Here is a 16,634-nt window from a genome sequence, read left to right on the forward strand (position 1 = left end):
ATTTATATCTGATCACTTGGTTGTCCGAAAGTAAGATGACCCGTGCTTCGGAAGGCACGTTAAGCGTCGTTACATGAGCCATGTCAGGGGCCTTTGGCGGCTCAATAAGAACTCTGACACCAGGGTTGAGAAGGTTGGTATATCACTGGTAATAATGTACTATTTCTTGTTGATTACAAACGTTCCATATGACATGCATAGGAGTATATTCCACAGTGCAATTACTCCTACATTGTACAACCTTGAAATCTATTATTCTGATAGTGCAATTGTGCAAGTAGGTATTTACATAACATTTGATGTACATGTACAATGTCCGCAAACGTGAAAAAAAATGCTAGAAAAAACTTTCGTGTCTGTTTTATTCATAAAAAAGTGGATTGGATTGCATTTTTTCTAATCGGAATATTGTTATGGGCGATATCAGATCCCTTGGCACCATAAGGTACATCATATCCATCTTAGAACTTCGTTTAAACAGTGGCTGCCAGTTGTCTTTGATTACTTGTGACTCTGCGGACCCCATCAGGGTTTACGGGCATATTTAAAGGTGCTAGTGACACCGTATGAGGGGTATGATTCAGCTCATGATTCTGACTTAATACGAGTATCTAGTGTAACATACGCCATATAATAATATGATAATACGAATTGTAGCGTTGACTGCGACTCTCCGAACGGCGATTCCCGCTACTGCGAGTCTGTTTACGCCGAGTGGCTTGATGTCGCGCGTTTTTTTTTTTTAATTACGCTATTAACTTAGTATTTTGAATACCATATTTAGTCAACTAAATATTTTTATCTAATAATGAGTCTATTTTTAATTGATATATTGTAAGCTTGACTCTTACTGCAAGGTCGCAGGTTCGGGCCTAAACTTATGATTTTCGAAATCGTTTTTCGAATTGAAGTTTGCATCACAAATGATTATCACGTGCTCAGCGGTGAAGGAAAACATCGTGAGGAAACTCACATTCCCGAGAAATTCGTTTCGGAGGTATGTGACCTAACCTTAATGGGGGTGGATTTCCCTTCCCGGGTTGGTAGGTCAAACAGGCAGTCGCTTCTGTAACAAATCGGACCTGTCAAATCTTCAGGTTACGTAAGCGGACCCCGTGAAAACGATAGAGATGATATTGTAGACGTGACTCGGATGATACTTCAACCCGCGAACTTCAGGTCCGGGCGTCATCTGAGGGGATTATATTTGAATGAATTAATCGACCCTAGTGGGCCGATAGTGATAAGCCTGAAGTGTTTGATGTCGCGAGCTGATTGGCCGCCTATTTGGCTAAAGTAATCTTAAGGGTTTGGGGTTCTTAGGGTTTTATTTAATTTAATTTTTGTTTTTGTTTCAGCTTTTTGTTCTGTAACTGTTTTGTTTATGGTGTTAATCTTAAGGATATATTCGGAAACCGCTACTACCAGGGAATGACGCGAAACATAAACAAGCTCTGCGGCTCTGCCCACCACGTATCAGATGCGAGCGTGCATGTTAGTCCGCGCGTATAATAAATAAATAATACCTTATCAATATTGTAGGTATAACTATTTTACAGCGCTCTCATCTTTCCATGACGGCTTTTTCAATATAAAAAGTAATAGTAATAAGTTTTATTACTATTTCAAATTATTTAATTTCAATTTGAAATGCCACTACTTTACTACGCGTTTTCAGTCTATGCCTTTAATTAAATACATTTCTTAAATACATTTTATTTTATACATCTATCTTTATTAAAATAAAAATGATCATTATTCTAGTAAAAATGTAAACTTATTTATTATACGTATATTAAATTTGTTTAATAAGTAGGTACCTACCTAATGTTGTCCCTTTGGGTCTGTTGGCCCGCACATGGCCTATTTACATTATTTGTTGTTACTTTATAGTATGCACTATAAGCGTAACGATTACCGTGGTCCAATGGTTGACAGTTATACTCACGATCCGGAGGTGCCGGGTTCGAATCCTAGTGGCGACAAATCACATAAATCACTTCGTGATCACTAGTTTAAATAGGATATTACAGGCTGACCACCTGATTGCCCGAAAGTAAGATGATCTGTGCTTCGGAAGGCACGTTAAACCGGTGGTCTCGGTTACTTACTGATGTAAGTACGTAGTCTTTACATGAGCCATGTCAGGGGCCTTTGGCGGCTCAATGATAACCCTGACACCAGGGTTGCTGAGGCCGGTCATCTACCTCGCAACCCACACGATTGAAGTGAAGAATTCAACTTAGCTACCTATCGATCGGATAGACTGACAGACAGCATAGCCTGTACAGTCATGAGCAATATCATGTACCCACTTCAGGACCCTGTCGCACTATCATATGTGACAGTTAATGAGAGTTTAATTTGTCAAAAAAGTTAATGTGACATGGTTTCAAAGTGTATATGTCGTGGCCAGATCGTAAAATTGAGCATTTCTTGATGTGTTCGATTATTTCATGAAATGGTCATATAACATGAAATGGCCAACTTAAGTTGACCATATCGTTGAAACGTCAACGTTTAATGATATAAAAAATACGATATGATACTAAATAATGTAGGTATTAACCATAATAGCATAATCGAATTTTCCTGTTATCTACTGAGGACTATTACTCATTATTTCAGTCGATAAGTTACCTACTCGTAAATCTGTTAAGTCGAATAGTAACGTTTTGAGATCAGTGAAAAGAGCCAACCAAGCATACCTCGGACACTATACTTACAAAAGTCTCATTCTTACTACTTGGTGATCCCCTGGTAGTTGCGGCTTCCGAATACATCCCGCTTAGAAACGGTACTGAAAAGTATCGGCGTCCGAAGGATGTAATATACGATCCCGACGACCCAATTACTCTAGCCATAGAGGCAGCCAATCAGCTCGCGACACCAAACACTTCAAGACCCCGATACCGACCCCGCCGGCGTGGTCGACGACTTTCCTCAATAAGCGGTTATCGCTATCGACCCACTAGGGTCGATTAATTCTTTCAAATTATTTTTCCTCTCAGACGACGCCCTGAGCGGAGGTTCGCGCCCAACTGGGCACCCTCAGGCCTGTTGTTCTAAACGTTGTACCGGGTGAGAGCCTTCAGCGCTCCCCATTTGTCCTGCCAAGTAGCTAAAGCCACCTGCGGCAAATCTACAATAAATCACGTAAAAAAAAAATAAACTGCTTGCTGTAAACGCGAATGTACGAGAGAGACAGTCCGCGCTCTCCCCTTTAATCCTTAGCGGTTTACTGCCAGTAAGACCCACAGTATTTATTATTCTTTATCCTAAGACCCCAAGTAACATACTAGTGTAGTGTATTTATTTAGAAGACATGAATGCATGGAATTAACTGTCTGAGAACTGATATTAGGCATCTAAATTAATCAAAAATAAATTTATCAATTATATATATGTATAACAATATTTTATGTTTATTTTTTAAAATAACGTCTATGGCCCTGAGCCGAGATTTTTTTGCAGCTTCTTTTCCCCGGCTATACAGATTTTGAGAAGCTGTAAGTATAGTTTTAGGCGTATGAAACGTTGGTTATGTAAAAATTGACGTTACCTACTGAATAAAGATATTTTTGAATTTGAATATTCTGCAATCAGAATTATTTCCCAGATTCACACAGACAGAGTCGCCGGGAACAGCAAGATTATTACCGGACTAAATCAATTACCGGACCACTATGTAACTGTAGTTAACACAGCCTGGAGTGGATGAACTCATGTTCCGAACTAAGAAGTTTATAAGTGCTTCGCGAAAGAGTTGCAATTAAAAAGTTTTTAGCTATTGTCGACGTTCCTAGTTCACTGGTTGAAATGCACAAGAAAATGATAGCAATTGCCATTAAATAATTTATTTTTATTTGACGCGTGTAAGTACTTTGTAAAAAGTTTTTATTAGAAACTCCTTTTATATTGAGTTGAGACCAATGGTGTACCGTATATCCGAGGATGTTGCCAAAGTATGAATGTTCCTGTTATAAAAACTCGTTAAAAGTAAGAACGGTTTCAAAGTACTTCATATTCATTCATTTATTTGTTGCTATGTCACAAGCAGGGATCCCGATCTCGCGAGATCTCGTCAAATTTTTCGAGATCAATCCCGAAGCATAATATGACGAGATCCCGTTCGAGATTGACGGGATTGGGCGAATCTCTTTGAGTTATACTTTTCGTTTTGATTAATGCTCATTTCCAAAGAAAACTTAATTATTTAGTTAGTAATATTGAAGAATAAAGGTATTTGTTTTCGTTCAAAAGACTTTTCTTTTTATCCTCACTATCACAAACAGTTGTCATCGCTTTCAGCCATCCAAACTTTACATTTTTTTATGAACTAGACGAGATCCCGCAAATGCCGGGATCTCGGGGGATTGATATTTCCAATGCTTTGGGATCTCGAGTCGGGATTGCATTCCCTAGTGACACACAAGTGACATACAAGTAGTAGGTATACATGTGACGCCCTGCAAGGGCACAGCAACATAAGAGGTGACAGCAGCTTTATTATAATACTTACTTCCTGACTACTGTTATACTTTGATTCTATCTGCTGAATGCTAGTTAATAAAGCTCTTTTTACATAACTTGTTCCTAAAGTGGGAAACATTCCCGCGGCACATCACTGGTTGAGACACCTTAGATATGCAAAAGTTTTTTTGAGTTCACTGACTGAAATATGCAAAGGAAAATTATTCAGTCGTAAAAGAGAAACATGTTTATTTTTATTTTCTTATTCCTAGCTATTTTTTAATATTCCTAGCCGAAAGGCTATAAGGACTTTTCGCATGAAAGATGCCACAAAGATGCATGTTTTTCACAGTTCACTGGCTGAAATGTGCAGGAAAATTTTACAGTCGTCTTTTAATCATTACGTAATTTATATTTTCGGTATCACCGGCGAGTGTATTTAAAAAAAAAGTTTTTGTATGAAGGGATTTTTATCCCTTTGTCTGTGTGTGTCTATCTGCACCATTGTAACTTGATTGTAACTCAAGAACAGATGGTAAGATTTGAGTTTGTTTTTTTTTCTTCATTTGATAGGTGGTGATGGCGAGAAGGTTCTTAGATATAAATGAAGGGTCCAAGGTCTAATGATGACCAGGTGATCATAGGAATTCAACATTAAATTTACGCAAGACCCCGACTTTGGTCTTGTTTGATTTGTCTTACTCTTTCTGGCCCTAGGTTACTGGTAGGTATCCGGGGTTTGGTCCAGACAAGTCGAAGAGTCGTCATAGGATCTAGACAATACAGTAACGTTACCCTCTTGAGTACGGGCTCGTTTAAATGATCTTGATTAGAACTTTGGTCTAGGGTGGAATTGGGATGATCTGTAGCCGTAGCATGGAGTCTGTATCCAGTGGCGTAGGTAGGAATAAAGAGAGACTAGTGTTTTGAAAAGAAATCACTAATTCAACTAATTTAACATTATTGTCTATCAAAGGCCAATTCTTTCACTTCCTTGTAAGACACGACGTTCGTCTTCTGTTTAATCTGTTTCTTTTAACCTCTTAAGACCGAGATTTCCAGACACAATAGTTAAACAATGGGGTTTGGATTTATAAAGAACATTCAAATCAAATCAAATACACTTTATTGCACAGAACTACATTTAAACGATCAGACATAACACATGAATACAGTACAATTTGGGCGGCCTTATTGCTCTAGAGCAATTTCTTACATTCGGTCTTAGGAGGATATAATCTGCTCTTGGTCTTCTCATCTTCTTCTTCTTTTCTTTGAATAGTAATGCAAATGTAAAATTCATTCGAAGTTTCTTTTTTACTTTATGTTCCTTAAATTTTCTTCAGATGACATTCACTACTTGGCCGGACGTAATTGGTTAAAAACTAAAACTCATGCCTTGAAATCCTTTTGGGATTGAGTAGAGCCAGAATTTATAAAAAAGACACCTCGAATATGTAGGTACTTACTAAGTTTGGTATTCCCCAATGTGATGCACTTTTATTTAAAAGGAGAAACTGTAGGGGTTACAGTAGTTATCACAAAGGGATTTAGTTCCACCTGGGGAAACACAGAACTACGTAACTCGTGCCTCGTTTGTGTCTGAGCTTTGAGGTTTAATTGGGCTTTATAAAGTCAGTGTAAAGCTTTTACGCTAAACGGGAGCGAATAACAATCACATATCGCGTTCAGCTGCTCATCTCCCAACCTACGGTAAGCTTATCTACTCGGAATTAACTACATAAGCCGCCATTCCGCTGTACGAGAAAAATCTAAAAAAGGATCCTCAAAAAGGAGCGTATGGTTTAATCTAAAGTGCTTGATGATGATTAAACAAGCCAGAATTTGTCAGGACGCTTTGCAATTGGTAAATATAACGAGTATTGCAGTCGTTTCGAGCTTTTAGAATTGTGGTGGCTTAATTAAATTGGCTCTGTATCCCGGCGTGAAATTGAGGCCTGCGGGTGCCTCCGTAGACCGATGGCTACTCGAAGCATTTCCAATAATCCTCACTCCCCACCCAACTTGTCATTGTTTTTTTAGGATTTCGTACCGAGCCCTCTCTCGCAGACCCAATTAATAAACCTATATGCTCTTGTAGAAACCACTGTATCTTTTGAACCGTAATTGGTGGTATGAGGCGAGGAGACATCTTGCCAAATATAAACATAACATAATTGGGGTCGTCAGAGGTACGGTCACGTGTATACACTTTGAAACCATATCACATTAACTTTTTTTGACAAATTAAGTAAGTCTCATCAAATGTCAATTATGATAGTGCGACAGGGTTCTAAAGTGGGTATATGATATTGCTCATGACTGTACATCCATCGCAAGATGAACTAAGTACCCACTCCTCATCGAGCTTTCTGTTAAATCAACGTGATAGATGGTGAGCCGTACCGCCGTCTATAATTGTAATAAGTAATACAAAATATTTTTTGAGAAATATATTACATTTAACTGTTTGCGAATTTATCTCGTATTATTCCAGTATATTCTGTAATCTGTTTATTATTACAGCAGCCCTCGTGTTTAAATCCGCTTTTAAGTTAAGAGCTTTTCACCGCACTAGCCGGTACTTAACTCTATGGAGTGAATATTAGTTAAATGTACTTACTATTATGTATTTCACATTCATAAACGACGCAATAACACATAAATGAGTATCACGTGCTCAGTGGTGAAAGAAAAGATCGCGGGGAAACCCATATTTCCGAGCATTTTCGGAGGTATGTGACTTAACCTGTATTAGGCTGGTTTTTCCGTCGCGGGTTGGAAGGTCAGTCGCTTCTGTAAAAAACCGGACCTGTCAAATCCTCCAGGTTAGGTGAGCGGACCCTGTGAAAAACGAAATAACGCTAGGGAGATGATGAAAGAACGCAATAACACGTTACGTAATTTAAAATTAAAAGTGAGGTATTTTGTCCGTAATGCGATAATTTTCATGAGCTTTTCACGAGAGGAAGGCACTTTTCCTGCAGGCATAACTTGGAAGTGTTTTTCTTATTCTCCTTATATGTATTATTATATTGTATAGGCTGTATAGGCTGGCTTGTATGTATGTATGTGTGTGTATGTGTGTATGTATGTGTATGTGTGTGTATGTGTGTATATATATATATATATATATATATATATATATATATATATTATTTTATTATTACTATTTTCTTATTTTTTTTTCTTTTTATTTTTGTTCGTGTCATTATATTATGTTTATTGCACCAGCCCGTGCTCCAATGCATTAACTTCTTTCACCCTAAGGTTGCCTGGCAGAAATTGCTATTTAGCAATAAGGCCGCCTATTGTACTTATGTTTTTATTCGTATGTTTATGTCCTTTGTATATGTCGTTGTGCAATAAAGTATTATTGATTGATTGATTGATTGAGGTTTTTTTCGTTTCTCTAGAGACCACCACGCCGCCAAAGAGTAGTATGAGAAAATCGGAATAATTTAAACCACTGTCCATTATCTCGAGTTAATTTGATTGTATCGCAAACCGGAATCCATTTCCGAATGTTAGAGCGTTACAGAATTGCATTAGTGCTAAACATTAAACAGGTTTATGTCTTTCGCTTGGCGCTTAACTCGATTTTGTCTCTCAGTCTGTGATAAATGGGGTAAATGCAAATTGGAACTTTTAATGAAAACAAAAGCTACATACCAAGACTCGATAAATGGACCGGGCTTAATATTAGGTGTGCAATTTTTGCTTTTTCATCCTGTTTTATTTGTTACTTATCCATTAATAAATAATAAATAGTGAAAGAAAAATTGTTAGAATTAAGTACGAATAAATTAAATTGTTCGATTCCTAATTTGATTAATAAATAAGAATAAAACCCGGAATATAAGCATTAATTAGTAACCATTATTTTGCTTTCAAGCAGCAGGTATTTTATTTATAGTGCAGCTATTACATAATTGTATCTTGAAACTATGAAGCTTCTTGTAAAGTTAAAATATTCAAATTTTCACGAAGCTTTACTGTCTTCAAAACATGTTGTCAGAAATTGTTATGCAGATGACCCATGCAAGGGGAGTTAATTCATCTGTGAATAATTTATTCGTGAATAATTACGTTGTTAATAACTATTTATTAGAATAATTACGATTAGACTTGTAGAATATAACTAAAATGATAGGGTGAAGGAAAACATCGTGAGGAAACCCATACCCGAGAAATGTGTTTTCGGAGGTATGTGACCTAACCTAACCTAACCTGTAAAAGGACTTACTTTCCCCTCCGACTGACCTTCCAAGGTCAGTCAGGCAAAAAGGTGCCAGAAAGCAGCTCTCTTTTTTGACGTGACTTATTGTATGTGTTTGCCTAAGACGATTATAAGTAAGTATATAACTATTTCGTTGGAAAAGGTCGGCCGAGCAAATACCCGATCTTAATAGAAAATATCTCAGTATGGCTAACATGCGTAACGTGAAAAAAATATCGATCGATTCAATAAATTTGGCAAAATCGATGTTTGTTTTTTCCGTAACATGCGTGGCACGTGATTTTATTCGTATTTTGACAGAACGGCAATACAGTACAATACAATACAAATACACTTTATTGCACCAAAATAAAAAGAAATAATTACAAAAAGTCTCTTAACTAAGTACACGGCAAATAGCGGCCTTATCGCTTAAAGCGATTTCTTCCAGACAATCATAAGGTGAGGAAAAATGTTAAAAAATTGAAAGATTGCGGGTACATACTATACAATACAACTTACCAATAAATACATGCAAATAAATATATAACATACTTACTTACAAATTTTAATATAATATATACCTAACATATATACCTACTTGTATAAATAGTACACACAAAATACCTAATAATAAGCAACTCAAGAGCTTTAGAATATGAGCACTACAACACACTTCATTATAAAAACGGAACCATTAACAATTCTTCCTTTTAAAAAACTTAAAACTTAAACGACATGACTTATTAAGGTACAAATTATATCGTCAGAATTGATAATATGGCTGTGACAAAATTTTATCACGGTGCGTATGTTAGACCTACAGGAATCATATTCTTACCTATTTATTAATGCAATATAATTAGTTGGGATATTCCAGAACTTTTGGAATAGGTAGGCGTTATATGAATTCATGTGATGATAACGCAAATAAACCTAAGTACCTATTAGAATTTGGTTGTTTGGATAATTTTCCTCAGGGCTCCCCATTTGTCCGACATTTGCGGTAAGTCTATAATAATATGTCACATAAAAAATACTAAATTCACAGACTTTCTTTGACGTGTTCTTTATGTAGATTTGCCTCAGATGGCGTTCACTACTTGGCCGGTAATGCCACTTGTTCTGCGTACTTACTTATTCTGTTTTTGATACCAGTAAACGTTTGTGTTTCAACAACACGAAACTGTTTGTGTTTCTTCTATGTTGATAGAAAAAGAAAATGAAATAAATAAGAACTTAAGTAAGTAATTTGAATTTCTCTGAATGTTGGTAACTTGGTTTCCATAAATTCACCGTTAAAATACCGTCTCGCTCAAAGGAAAACTATCGTCAAACTCTACAGTTTTGTTTGAGGTGCACTCGCGTTGGCGAATTCAAAAATTTTCTGAGTTATTTTCATTTTAGAATTTATAAATTAGGTCTTCTTCTATCGTGTGGGTTGTAAGATGCCAGCCTGAGCCGCCAAAGGCCCCTGACATGGCTCAGGTAATGACTACTTACTTACATTAGTAAATAGTAACCGGGACCAACGGCTTAACGTGGTTTCTGAGCCACGGATCATGTTACTTTTTGGACAATCAGGTGATCAGCCTGTAATGTCCTATCCAAACTAGGGATCTCATAGTGATTTTTATAATATGTCCCCACTGGGATTCGAACCCGGGACCTGTGGATCGTGAGCCCAACGCTCAACCGCTGGACCACGGAGGCCGTTAGGAGGTACTTAGTCGTAGTTTTACGTAGTACTTAAGTATATTAGTTACTTCATGGTTGTAGGAAGTAATTTTACTGAACTTGATATTTGTTACAAAATGTATAAATTCCCCCACCTATAACCAACTATAACTTCCCCAACCCCAAGGATTCAACCAGCGTTACTTACGCTGGTGTAATACATCGATTGGCATAGTGCCGTCTTGATCAGCGGTGTGCTATGTTCTATGCTCTGTGGAATGTTCCCAAAGTGGGATATTCCCATACAAAATTATGGATCTACCTACTCCACTCCAATCTCAACAGTCATCCCGTGATCATGGCACTTGCAACAGTGTCGAAATATCGGGAGTCTCATATCCCTATTTAAACGCGGTACATAAACTGCCTATATACGTCCCACTGCTGGGCACAGGCCTCCCCTCAATCAACCGGAGGGGGTATGGAGCATACTCCACCACGCTGCTCCAATGCGGGTTGGTGGAGTTAAACGCGGTAAGAACCCGTTATTATGTGCTTTAATTGGGAACACCCGTTGTAAAAAACTCTTTAGTAGCATAGACACTGACTGCTTTTCTTTTTCAAATTGTTCTTTCTTGTACTCTTATCTACATAAAGGTTAAGTAATAAAGCTCTTTTTACATAACTTTTGCGCCTTTTACTGCCGAGTACATTCCCGTGAACGGCAAATCACTAGACACGATCGCTGATTTATTAACTCGTTTTTCGTCCATACATTTTCAATATTGTCCTTTGCTTGTGTAACGATGCTGATGAGATAAATTAAGTCTACTGAACACAACCGTCTCTTTAACAGAATTATGGATGCTAACATACAATGAAAATAATAAATGCTCTTCGCTTAAAATACTTTATTTTTTCTACCTCATTCCTAAATATAAAAACTATCGTTACACATACATAGGATCACGCCTATTTCCCCATTGGGCTAAGCAGGGATCACGGAATTCCCCTTACTACGATCCCGACGCATCACTAAGCGCCCACGTGTGAAGATGCGCACTTACGAGTATGTCTACTGTCTGACCATTCCAGTATTAAAAATGTCAGCAAATTACGTTGCCAATTTCCATTGTTCAGCATTCTTACCGTACTGTAGCCGATCAGGTTTCACAACAGATGACTAACACGTGGTGGCGCAGCCAGACGTTGGTCTGCAACTCAACTTGTGGTTAATAGCCGAGTATGCTAAATTATAAAGGGTGACGTCACATGATAGGCTAGACTGAGTCACACCCCGGACACTTCATACAAAAACATGAGGAGCTGGGTGGCGCAGCGGTAAACGCGCTCGGTCTGCGATTGTTGATGTTAAGCAACTTTCGAAAGGCCGGTCATAGGATGGGTGACCACAGAAAAAAAGTTTTCATCTCGAGCTCCTCCGTGCTTCGGAAGGCACGTTAAGACGTTGGTCCCGGCTGCATTAGCAGTCGTTAATAACCATCAATCCGCACTGGGCCCGCGTGATGGTTTAAGGCCCGATCTCCCTATCCATCCATAGGGAAGACCCGTGCCCCAGCAGTGGGGACGTTAATGGGCTGATGATGATGAAGACTAAAGTAAAATCGAGGAGGGGTGAGGTAAACGTAGCTAAGCGCGTGAGTGTGGAGAGTTGCCGTTCTGTACGTAGTACTATTCCTTAATCTATGACTTAGAGGAATTTTCCGATGCTTGCATCGTCAGTGGACGATGTTTTCTTTCTCGCTCGTCGGCCATAGTCCGCTGAATTGTTTGCATAGTAGCCGGTATTGTAGTATAATGTGCATTGTGCCATTAGGGGCACACCGCTCACCGTGCGTACAGATAACGTACAGACTGATCGATGGTAACGCTGTTTTCATCTTTTAATTGGCAATGAAATGTACCTTGCAATGTTGTTGTGGGGCTTCTCCGCTGAATCCTCCGAATCTTATTTTTTTACCGAATAAATCGTCTCTAATGCGTAAGTATAAAATACATATTGTTATGCAAATGCATTATTTTGAGCATATCAATCGATTGATATGTTTTGGAATTTCTGTTGTAGAAAATAACATTGGAAAAAGGATTGAGTTCCCGATGTATGATAACGAATTGGTGTGAAGTGAACCAATTAAACACCACCACCACAGCTATCACCTAAACATTACTACTTATTTGGAAGAATTACAGATAAATATTTTCTTATTTTAAAATTAAGTATATTTGTATTTATATTACTTTGAAGTCTTAAATATTAACATCCTCCGTTATATATTTTATACAAGATTTGTAGATAAAACCTAACCGGAACATGTCTGGAACCCCCAAGTAAAAAGGTAAGTAATTTGTGGGGGTTTTTGGTAAGTAATCTATTTAAAAAAATCTTTAATCTCAACATCGTGTTTAAAGTCACTTTGGTTCACATTTAGTCCGTGTACGAAATGGTAATGTATTTTGGTGACCCTTTTGGTAAGTACCTACCTAAACTTTTTCAAATGTATACTTGTATTATACATACTTACCTAATATACCTATTACATTCATAAGTGTTTCAAATATATATGCTGCGACACCTGAATATTGCACAGTTGCAAAAAAAATATCAGGAAATAGGTATTGAAGTAGGTACTACCTCACGATTCAGCCATGACCTGCGCTAACAAGAATGAATGAAATACGAGATCTAAGCTGCATGCTGAGAAATACGTTATACCAGCGAATATTTTTTAAACACTCTGAAATACTTAGATATAGTTATTTTTCTTAATCAACGACTAGTAAGTACCTTCTCATTGGAAAGTTCATAACTTTTATACTTTCACAATTTTACTTTCTTTGATCGATTTTTTTATACTCTTTTCTATCTAAATTCAATGGCTATAATGCCCGCAAAAAGTTGATAAAATGAGTACTGGTTAAGTATACTTAACTACTTTTCTGTATTTTCTAAATACCATTAAAATAGATTTCCGATTTAGATTTTTATCCTTATTATTTCAGATAATAGGAAGCTCAAAATCTAGACGAACACAGAACCATATAGGAATAAGAATCGAATAAGAAATGTCACGATGTGAATTCATATTAAACTCTTTTAGGCATCCTAGTTTACGGTAAGTAGATAGATGCCTATCTATATATATATCCTGTCTAGTTACCTAGGTATGTGCTTTTTACTATTAGGTGTTATCTCCTGGGTTATAAACGCGGAACAAGCGAAATTTATAAAATCTAATTTATATTGTTTTTCCTTTTTGTAATTTCGAATAAGATTAAGCTTAGATACTTACTTAAATCTCCATTCTGAAGCGGAACTCCCTTATTCCTAATCCAGGTTGACCGGCAGTTCGTTAGGTTATCAGTTGTTTACGAAAACCTGTTTATGTCTAGACTAAATCTCAGATAATTAACTTGAAATAATCCGGTTGTCTGAGCGACGTATATTAAGCGTTTTAAGTTATATTACGTAACTTGAAGTAATTATGATAATTAATTGTAAACTTATTATATTTTTTTATGCTTCAATTGTGTCCCGTAAAACGAATGTAGGTACTTATAAAACTTCGATGTCGGCAACTTTTTCCAATTGCCTTCGTTTACGATTTACGAGTTTCGAGAAAGCCTAGGGTAGTTATTGTTGGCAACACCAACACAGAATTTAAAAAATATAATCTTACTTAGTTTTTGTTTGACGTGTCTACTTGGTCTGTGCCTGTCTGTCTGTACTCTGTATTGCTCCGCGTCTTACCGCAATTAAAAGTGTTCTTTCAAGTAAGTACCAAATGTGTTTACTTTGTAGTGAAGACAGCTCAAACCAAGCAACCCTACAGTCCACTTGCCCCAGCTGACAGTTATGTATTCCCAGTTGTAGCTTTGTTTAGTAAAAAAAAATATTCTCTTTCAGCCCCTGATGCAATATCGTCCCTTAGCTTACAACACCGCTCAAGTCGAAAATTGGCGGTTTTTACATTTCATTGGATGAAGAAGAAAATAAAGGTTAAAATAAAGTAAATCGTCAAAATAAGTACTTATAAATAATTATTTATTAACCACTAACTAGAGTATGTATTAAGTAGCAATAAAAAAATCTACAGATATTTTAAATAAGACATTTTTTTTCGTCTCCTGTAAAGTTGGTAAAAATGACTTAAGCGGTGTTGTAAGCTAAGGGACGATATGTAGAAACATAGTAAAAATGTCCAGACTCCGTTCACTAACTTCACAATTAAGATGAGAGCGAGTGGGGGACGGTCGCTTGATTACATTCAATACAAGCGTCCCTTTTACCATTTTGGAACGGAACCCTAAAAAGCGAGTGTACTTTCTAATAGGTAGAGTTTGTCGTTTATAAATTATTTAAATCCGTCTCAAGTCTTCAAATGCCAAGTGATCCTTCTGGTGAACCCCGATAGGTTGGTGACCGTGATTGCACAATACGTGGAAATCATGCATAACTGTTAATTACTATTTACAGTTTAACAAATTATTCTTGTCAATTTTATTATGTGTTAATTAGGTAAGAAAAAATCAGCTTGTCCAGAATCTAAGCAGTTCTTTTTTTGACGTGACTTAATGTCTTTGCCTCAGATGGCATCAAGTACTTGGCCGGGCAAATGAGGACCGCTGAAGGCTCTCACCCATTTGTAATTAGCGTGTTTATGCATTTTCCTATTTACTCTTTTCTTTGGCCATGATTTCACGTACCTATGTTATGATTGTATGTACTCAGCTTAATTACCTATTACTTATGTATAAAAATGACTCTATGTTAGAAAAAAATGTAAGGTAAATAGTATTCAATTCAAATTTAAAAGACATTATTTTAAATTCGTAAATCTTGTCTTTTGCCGCGAAATTTTATATATTTTACTAATAACAGGTATTTGAAAGTTTTAGTTAACGACTTGAAAGTAAATTAGACAGGTAGGCACTTTAATGTGTACCTAATGGATTTCAAGCCAATTCGCCGAAAGCATAGGTGCCTACTTTTTTAAATGGAACGAACGGCTCGACCAATTTCGTCAAAGTTTGGAAGGGCCTTTGAGCGCCAATTTTTTTTTCGCCAAGCATCTTTTTTTTGTTGTATGGAATGCGGTGGCGGCCAGGCAGGATGTGGCGCGCCATTGGCCAACGCTGGAGGGGCGGGCCCGGGGTGCAACCCACATGGACACTAACCATCACCCAAATTAATAGATAAAAAAATAACTATTTTACATGATAACCTTTACGACGCCACTACTACAGAACTAACAAAATATAAGGTAGGTACCTAAACCAAAAAGGGATCAAAATTATATTATAAGTAAAAAATATTTTGAATATTTAAAATATTTAATCATAAATCGAAATCGCAATGCCAAGTAGGTATATGTACAAGTTGTAAAATATCAACAGTCGCAAGTGGCAGTAAAAACAGATAAGAAAATTTAGAAGATTGAGAACATGGCGGCGGTGTCGAATAATGGCCGCTGAAACAAAAAATAAAATTAAAAACCAAGCGTTGTAATTGTTCGCGCTTCTTCAGCGCAAGAGTTGAATTTTAGGAAGCATCGGAGGAGACGTTGCGGGGAAGGCGCGGCGCGGGGCGAAGGCGCGCAGAGCGGGGCGGGGGACATCCGCTCGCTCGCGGATTGCCCAATTCCCGCCACGAGTGCCGCGCGCGGTCATTACCTACCTACTTCTATTTCATCATGTAGATTTACACTGGCCCGACCGTACAATTACGACATAAATATACATAGCAATCGACGGATGATGCAATAAGTCATGAATGCGAAGACAGGTTGCGGTTCCAATAAACGGCCGAGTCTTGAGCAGAAAATTCAGTGATTTCGCAGCCGAATTAAATGACAGCTTGCGTAATCTCCGACGTCACTGCAGACTCGGTTCGCAGGGAGCGGCGCGACGGCGGAGCTGCGGAGCGGTGGCGCGCGCGCAGGCTGACGGATACATGCCGACCATATAGGAGAGAGAAAAAGACTGACTGATAGTTTTAAAGTCGAGTCAATTTCTCCCGCCGACACGATTGACATTAATAAAGTCTTCTTTCTTCATTTCTTCCAAGTTTGTGACAACTTTCTTCAACTCCAACTGCAAGTAAAATGGTAGCTTAAACCAGAACACTGATTGGCCGCAACTACCGCGCGAGTCACATGACAAGACAAAGGAAAAATGTGACTAATTGTCCGAGACTCTGAACTGCCGAACGAACGCGGTCCGCGTGTGCTAATGTTATAACTTCTTG

At 37.6% G+C, this 16,634-nt stretch overlaps 1 long non-coding RNA gene across 2 annotated transcripts; it reads left to right on the forward strand.

Moving 5' to 3' along the window:
- The first annotated feature begins 12,159 nt into the window (after window positions 1-12,159).
- On the forward strand, window positions 12,160-14,565 carry LOC126380798 (uncharacterized). Of its 2 annotated transcripts, none has more exons than XR_007568536.1 (3): window positions 12,160-12,371; window positions 12,456-14,161; window positions 14,295-14,565. It is a non-coding gene; the product is annotated as an uncharacterized LOC126380798 (long non-coding RNA). The 2 variants fall into 2 exon arrangements; XR_007568535.1 differs by having other exon boundaries at window positions 12,456-13,503.
- Window positions 14,566-16,634: the final 2,069 nt, after the last annotated feature.

The sequence above is a fragment of the Pectinophora gossypiella genome, chromosome Z, assembly GCF_024362695.1.
Source record: "Pectinophora gossypiella chromosome Z, ilPecGoss1.1, whole genome shotgun sequence".
Taxonomy (NCBI): Eukaryota; Metazoa; Arthropoda; class Insecta; order Lepidoptera; family Gelechiidae; genus Pectinophora; species Pectinophora gossypiella.